The sequence below is a fragment of the Aegilops tauschii genome, chromosome 7 (assembly GCF_002575655.3).
Source record: "Aegilops tauschii subsp. strangulata cultivar AL8/78 chromosome 7, Aet v6.0, whole genome shotgun sequence".
Lineage (NCBI taxonomy): Eukaryota > Viridiplantae > Streptophyta > Magnoliopsida > Poales > Poaceae > Aegilops > Aegilops tauschii.
The window spans coordinates 614,042,202-614,049,940 of NC_053041.3; positions in this window are offsets into that span (position 1 = coordinate 614,042,202).

Genomic DNA, 7,739 nt, shown 5'->3' on the forward strand with positions numbered 1-7,739 from the left:
CTTTGTTTCGTTTGTTTGATGGAATCCAAACCATTCATGCAAAGGCGCACTGAAAAAATGGGACACCGATGTGATGCCTGACTGGCAAACAAGCAGCATGCATGGCCGGTCCCCAAATGTAGTTGAGCATCAGAGATTGGAGCAAACCAGACCACAGTCACATCTCACACTGGAAGAACTGGTCTGTTCTTTGTACCTATACCGAAATGTAAGACCACATCTCAAACTGGAAGACCAGAGTCACATCTCAAACCAGACCACAGTCACATCTCAAACTGGAAGACCAGACCACAGTCACATCTCAAACTGGAAGACCACAGTCACATCTCAAACCAGACCACAGCCCTCCTCTCGCGTTGCTCCCCTCGTGGGCCACATGGGGGGCTTCAATCGCCACCGCCGAGAACTCCCCCAGCGACTAGCCTCCCCCTCCACCGTTGCCGGTGGTCGGCGCTGGGCAAAGCCCGTGCAAGTGATGGCGGCGGCGGAGGGTCTGTCCTCCCACTCCCGGATCCACGGGCGCCCAGATCCATGGGGTGCGGCTCTCCCGGCGGCAGGCCTGGGCGATGGCGTGGGCCATGTTGTAGCGGATCGTATCGCATCGGTCCTCGCAAAGGAATCTGGACCTGGGGCGGCGGCCCCGGTAGGCGTGGCGGCAGTGTCCTCGGCGGGCGGCGCTCGCGGGTGGTGGATGGATGATTTCTTGACCGCGTGGGAAGTGACTTGCCGGTGGATCTCCTCCTCGTTGCATCCTCTCTCCTGCTGCACTTGGTGGCTTGTGCTCTCGGCTGTCGGCCCAGGTGTGTTGGCAGGAGTTGGTAGAGGTGGCTTCAGACTGGAGGAAACTCTGGATGGCCCACTCGTCCCGACATTGGCGACGACCACAATCGCCGCTTTCCTTCTTGGAGGCGCCTTCAAGGTCCTTCCCTCCACCCCGACCCTGGGCCCGTGTGGAGACCCAAAATCCCCTTTGATTAGGCGGCAACGGCACAATGTGTGTCGTGCCCTTCTTGGAGGCGCTGCCTGGGGCGTTCGGATGCTCAGTTAGAGGACTTGCAGGCGGAGGGGATGGGACAAGCGGTAGCAGGTGGTGTTCGCGAAGGTGGAGTGGCAAGGCATCTGACGCATTGACAACGGCGGGTCTCGGTGGCATGAGGCAGTGGGGTCTCAGCGATGGTCGCGTGTTCATGGACGCGCGCAGGATGGTGGCGCCGTCTGCCGTCGTGGTGGCATCAACGGCACGTGGGTCTGGCAAGGCATGTGCGTTGATCTCTCCTAAATATGGGACGGTGGAAGATGGCGGCGGCACATTCTACAGTGTGCACAAGCGGTGTGTGCTGAGGGTCTGCTACACCGGTTGGTGCTCTCCTCTCGGCTCGTTGGCAGGCAGCCTAGGGCGGCCACCAGATTAGATGGTGTGCTTGGATGCGCCGTGGCATTACATGAGACTTGTAGGTGTAGCGATTGAGGTCACAGGAAGGTGGCTTTGGGTTAATCCATGTATCTACTTTGTCAGTTTCTGATGAATAATTAATAAATATGGTTGTTTGCATCGCTTGATGTAAAGGCCGAGGGTAATCCTGCTTTTCGAAGAAAAAAACTTATAACAAAATGTTCTCATACTTAGGACGATGATCCATCATAACCTAGCTAGGTTTGAGAGCTACATCAAAAGGGTTGTAGTAGATGTCTAAATTAAGTTGAGAATATTATTCAGTTTAGGTCAGATAGGTGGTTCTAACATCTCGCTGGCAACCCAAAGTATCGAAAATATACTTTGATCTGAATTTAGCTTCTATAATGGACTTAGTGGTGGTATGCTCACCGAATTGCCTTTGTGCATCAATGCTAACTGTAGACATCAATGTTGTACTCAATGTTTGAATTGATGGGTGGCTGTGTTTTGTGAACAAAAAGCAATTGGGGCATCTCCAACGCCGACCCTCAAACCTCCCGCAACCGTCCAGACCGCGGAAGTCATCCAACGCCGACCTGTATCGGTTCGAGGGGCGGTCCGGACGCGATTTCTCCGGCAAACCGAAGACAAAAGTGGGTGAGGTTTGCGGGAATCCAGACCGATCCCCGCTTCTGGCCGCTCTGGCCCACCAAAAAACCCCTCCCCCCTCCGGCGCGCGCATCTCGCCCGGCGCCAACTACCCGCATTCATGCCCATGTAGAGCGTGCTGCTCCGCATTGAAGGCGGCTAAGGGAGGATGCGACCTCTCACTGCATTTGCCATTGAAGCAGCTTGTCGGCCGAGGGCGCCGCCCATTGCACGCGAACACGCCTCCTCGCCACATCCATATGCCTCAATTAAACCCGCGTGGAAGCCGAGGAACCTACTCCGGCCACATGTCTGTTCATGAGCGGGCCAGCATTAAACGCAACGCCGGCCGAGCTCGTCCCGTTCGCCCTCCATTTAAACAAGGCCAGACACGGGGCAAGAATCGCACCCCGCCGCCGCTCCCCCATCTCCCCCTACACCACTCTTTTGATGGCTTCCGAAGAGCATTTCTCCCGCACACAAGCCGGCTGGGTGGCCCGCCGAGCCCGCCGGGTACGAGCGAGGCAGCTCGCTGCTCCACCTCCCCTGCTGACGGAGCAACTTGCCGCCGCAAGCCGACACGTGTTTCAGCAACTCGCCGCTCCAGGCCCACTCGATGAGGAGGGGCGAGTTGCTCCACGCCGGCCCGGCAGGGAGCACGATGGCACGGACGTCATCACTGCCGTCCACGACGCCGCATCGTACCGCGCTTCCTGTGTCTGTGATCGCGCCTCCCGTATCTTCGACCGCGCCGCCCGGGTCTGCGACCGTGCCTCCCATGCCTTTGTCCTCGCCTCCCCTGCCTGCGACCACGCCATGCAGGCAGAGAGTGTTATTACTACCCCGGATTATACATTTTAGTTACAAAAAATATGCCATGGTATTCGGAAGATAAGAGTGTTATTACCACCCCGGATTGTTCCCATAGTTTCGTTCTATTGATCCTCTTTGAGTACAAGCACTTAATTACGTTCATCCCTAAAGAAAAATTATAACTCAAAAATATATAAATACCTATCGACAGAAGAGATGTCCTTAGAAAAAGATTGTAAATCTTCTATATGTCTCTTTGCTATTGTTAGAGGTTCTTGATTAAGTACAATCTTGCAAAGCATATAGTTTTTCTATACTTACGACAGAAGAAATGTCACTTCTTACAAGATATGAGAAACACCATCAGCGGAAAGTTTGATTAGTAAAAAATTCTAATATCAACATTATGTGATGCGAGAGAACATTCAAAATTTTAATGTTGTCCATTGTATTGTTCTATGGAAAATATATTGAACTTTTCACTTATATTCAGTTTGTGAAGTCAAGTTTGTATTTTTATTTATGATATACGCGAGATGAAATTATGTTGAGAAAGGATCTACTTTTAAACGAAACAAAATTTGGTCCCAATTCTTCTTTAGACAAATCGAATAACATGTTCTCCAAATAAAAGGCTAAGATGTTGACTATGTAAGTTACATTTGTAAAATCCTAGCCTGCGCATCGGGTGGGCCACTTTGCTAGTTTATTAAAAAGAAATATTTAGGGGTCACAAATATAATTTCGTAAGCACAAGTGGTAAAATCCAGGCAAGGCGTTGGCTGGGACCGACAAGATACTTATATATCCCAACGAAGGCACGTAGTGGGACTGCAACCCAGTCCTTGCGCCACCTTTAGCCAGGATCTTATATGGACTCACGATGTTATTGGCCAATGGTGCATTAGAGCTGGGTCAAGATCGATCATCACATTACTCTCTTTGTGTGATGGAATCCACATTCATGTGTGTTGCATGTACGTGTACATACTATGTTTGTTTACAGGTGATCGATGCAAAAAGGCACTAACAAAATGAGAGATTGATGCGATGATGCATGATAGATTGCCAGGCAAAGCAAGCAGGCATGCATGACCGGTGGCCAAATATACATCATTCGGTTAATTCAGGTAAAGTGCATGCGTGCATATACATACCTTATCAATGAGAACATCTGGCTAGAGGCTAGGCAGGCCAGCTATATATATGGCTTCTTGTTCCACTGCTGCTATATACTCCCTCGGTTTGTACTAAATCAGGGAAACTTAATATGGAACGTGGGTATCACAAGGAGAGAAGCAACCGAGTTAGCCAGCCAGCCCAAAGGAATCTGTCACGAACAAGCTCGTGTGTCACCAGCCAAATTAACTAGTATGGGAGATCGGAGCAAACCAAACCACAATCACATCTAAAGCCGGCCGGTGCAGTGAGATGGTCGTACATGTACGTTATACTCGGATGGCAAACCTGGCTCTCGAATAAGAAATGTTGTGGTGGACGTCTAAACGTAGTTGAGGAAGCTTAATCAACAGGTGCAGGATCTGGATTGAAGAACTATTGCTCAATTACTTTATTATGCATGTTAAGATTTACTGGGTATAAACGAATGCTTCATGTGATTATCTCGAAAGGTAACAAAGAGTGGTATTCTCACTAAGTTCAACAAAACTGCATGTATGACCAAGCAGATCTGCTTGGTCTCGTGATTTATTTTTTCCTCGCTTCCACCGGTTTTCTTCATGTTATTCTATTTTATACTTTCCTACTTTCATATTTATTTAATTCATGAAACGTCCCGAATAACAAAATATCGTGAACATTTTCAAATTCGAGAAAAAAATTCTAAAACGCATGTTTTCTCTAAAATACACAACTCTTTTTAGAAAGAAAAGAACCATTTATGGAAAGAACAGAAATATTTTTTAAAATTTCGTAAACATTTTTTGAATAATTTGAACATTTAATTTTTGTTGAATGTTTCCAAAAATTCAAGCACATTATTAAAATATATTTAAACTTTTTCGTTCTTGTATACATAGATTATAAGTCTATCCAAAATTTGGAAGCAGGTTTTTCCATGATTACACCAGGTGGAATATTGGAAGAGAAAAAAGAAAGGACCGAAATTTAGCAACGAACTGGGCCAGTCAACAACACGAGTCTTGTACAATTTTCTACTATATGTTGCACCTAGCCAAAGATACGAGGACTCCATTTAAAGTACATATGTAGCACGTCATGCACGGTGCTAGGGTTCTATCTCTCAAATACCCGATAACCCCTATTTGAGGTTGTGTAGGTCGAATTGGTTGGCAAGCGCACAAGGCCGCTACTCATGGGCTGGCATAGTCGAGCGTTGTTGCATTGTGCACGTTACCGAGCAATACCTCTGGTCTTTCAGCTAATTTTTTTCTTCAGTTTTGTTTATTTTTAAAAGCAATAATTAATTTTTTTAATGTGCATGGACCTAAAACTGGTTCTTGATTTTTTTTAAACACGAATGTAATTTCAAAAATTTCATAAATATGAAAAATGCTCATAATTAAAACAATCGCAAATTTTAGAAAATGTTCATGGAATTATAATGTTTACGGATTTAAAAAGGTTAATAAATCATATAGAATAATCATGTACTCACAATTTATTCACAGATTTTATAATATTAGTGAATTTTTTAAGGTTAAGATAAGAAATAGAAGGGAAGTAAAAAGGAAAATGGAAACCGAAACACCAAAAAATGAAACAAGAAAACCAAACAAAAAGAAAAAAAATTGAGAGAATCCACAAAAAAATGTGCATTCCCACTCAACAAATAGCCAAACATGTGGTTTAATACTTGGTGGGTTGAGGGTACCATCAGGTCCATCACTGCCCGTCCCATTTTCACTTATCTCTCCAACAGTTACATGAGAGATGAGAGGCACTCATTTCTTCGCCCACCCATCCCAACGAGATCCCTCTTCGTCTCCTACCTCTCTCCATGTGCTACCTGTTCGCCCTAGAAAAAACTCACCAAACGTGGCTGCCCAAGCTCCATAGGCCTCCCACCTTTTGCTACTCCAACAGTCGCCCTCCCATCCCATGCCCACTTGTGTTGTCTTGTGTCGATCCGGTGGTCTTCCCGTATGGCTGCTATAAGCTTCTTCAAGGCTTGGTCGAAGATGGTGATGTCGCCTAGGCCAGTGAGGAGATGCGAGCTGATGCTCCAACCCAAGACGCACCGGTAGACACCTTCCGATGCAAGGCGGGGCGTCGATGCAGCAAGCTTGCCCTACACTCGCCTCGTGATGTTGTCACTATGCTCACCCGAGAGAAACAAAATTATTGGTACGTCACCGTCGGCGCCAGTGTTGCAAGCCTGGGCGCCACTTGCTCATAGCGCCGCTGCAGCCTAGACACCAGTGCTTAAAGAGCCTTGAACAGTGCTGCAGGAACACTGGCGTGCACTAGTACGAGAATGGTATAGCTACAACATGCAGCGGCGGCGATGCTCCCACCGGATGCTGCTGCAAGCTTGCCACCTAGAGTGCCACACCCCTGCAAACATGGGAACCAATGATGCTGCGACGACCGGCGTCGGCCATGCTGCAAGGGGCACCGGGGGTTTCCAATTGGGTGTTGTGGCCAGTGCTACTGGAGTCACCGGTGTTACGGACGATGCTGTGGGAGGTCACCGGTGTTGTTTCAATGCCGGTGCGGCGGGACCAGTCGTCGATGATGTGGTCGGTGCTGTGGGAGCACCGTCGATATTGCAAAGACGCAGACTATTCTTCGATTCGTCAGTCGTGCTGCGATAGGGAGAACAAAGCAAACTGTATGTTGTGTGTGCCGCGGACCTTCGATAGGGAGAAACAAAACAAAGTCCCTCTCTTGCCTATCTGTTGCACTGGTCCATCCAATGGCTAGGCACGTTGAGATCCGGGTAGATCAATCGGACAGCCGGCCAGCCGACTGATTACGCGTCCTTGTAGGGTCAGCACGTCCTAACCATCAAACAGTTAGTTGGTTCTTTTTTTAGAGGAATTTTTGTAGGTTGATGATCACATTAGTTTCTTTCGTTTCATGGTATACACGCATTCGTGCGTGTTGTATGTCTGTTATACACGGCGGCCAGCAACATGCTTTGTTCGTTTACCGGAGACAGATTCAAAAGTGCACCGAGGGAAAAAATGAAAGACCAATGAGATGCATGACAGGCAAAAACAAGCAGGAGACATGCATGACCAATCCTCATATGTACTGCGCTCAATTGGGTAAAGCATGCCCTGCTAGATAACCAACTGACCATCCCTTCCACCCGCAGTATATATAAGTAATCAAGTATGGTTTGTTGTTCTATTAACTCACCATCCACATCAGAGAAACAATCTAGTTACCATCCCTTGAAGCTCGTGTGGTATGGCCCATGCGCAACAGGTGCTCAAATTAACCTGAGCGTAGGACATTGGAGCAAACCAAACAACAATCTCATCTCACCTTCGTGCAAGAGAGGATTTGTACCTGTACCGAAATGTAGTCATACCTTAGATCGACCATCAATGCGAACCAAGCTACGTTTGAATGTCAAATCAGATGTGTACCCGTCACTGTTTTGGTTACCGGTCGAAATTTCAAGATTTCTCATGGTTACCACGTATTTCCGTGCCCCTCGGTAAATCGCCATACCGAGAAAAATACCATTTTTTTGAAATTTTTGAATTTAAGCACTCAATTTATTGTAAAGTACATAGGATCTAATTAATGCCATGAGAGTTGGTTCTGGTGTGTTGGTAGCAACCTAGTTCCTATTTTGAGAGGTCTCTGGCTCGAATATTCGTTCATTCACTTATTTGAATTCAAAATTCAACTACAAAATTCGCTCGAAATATTCTCGGTAACTGTG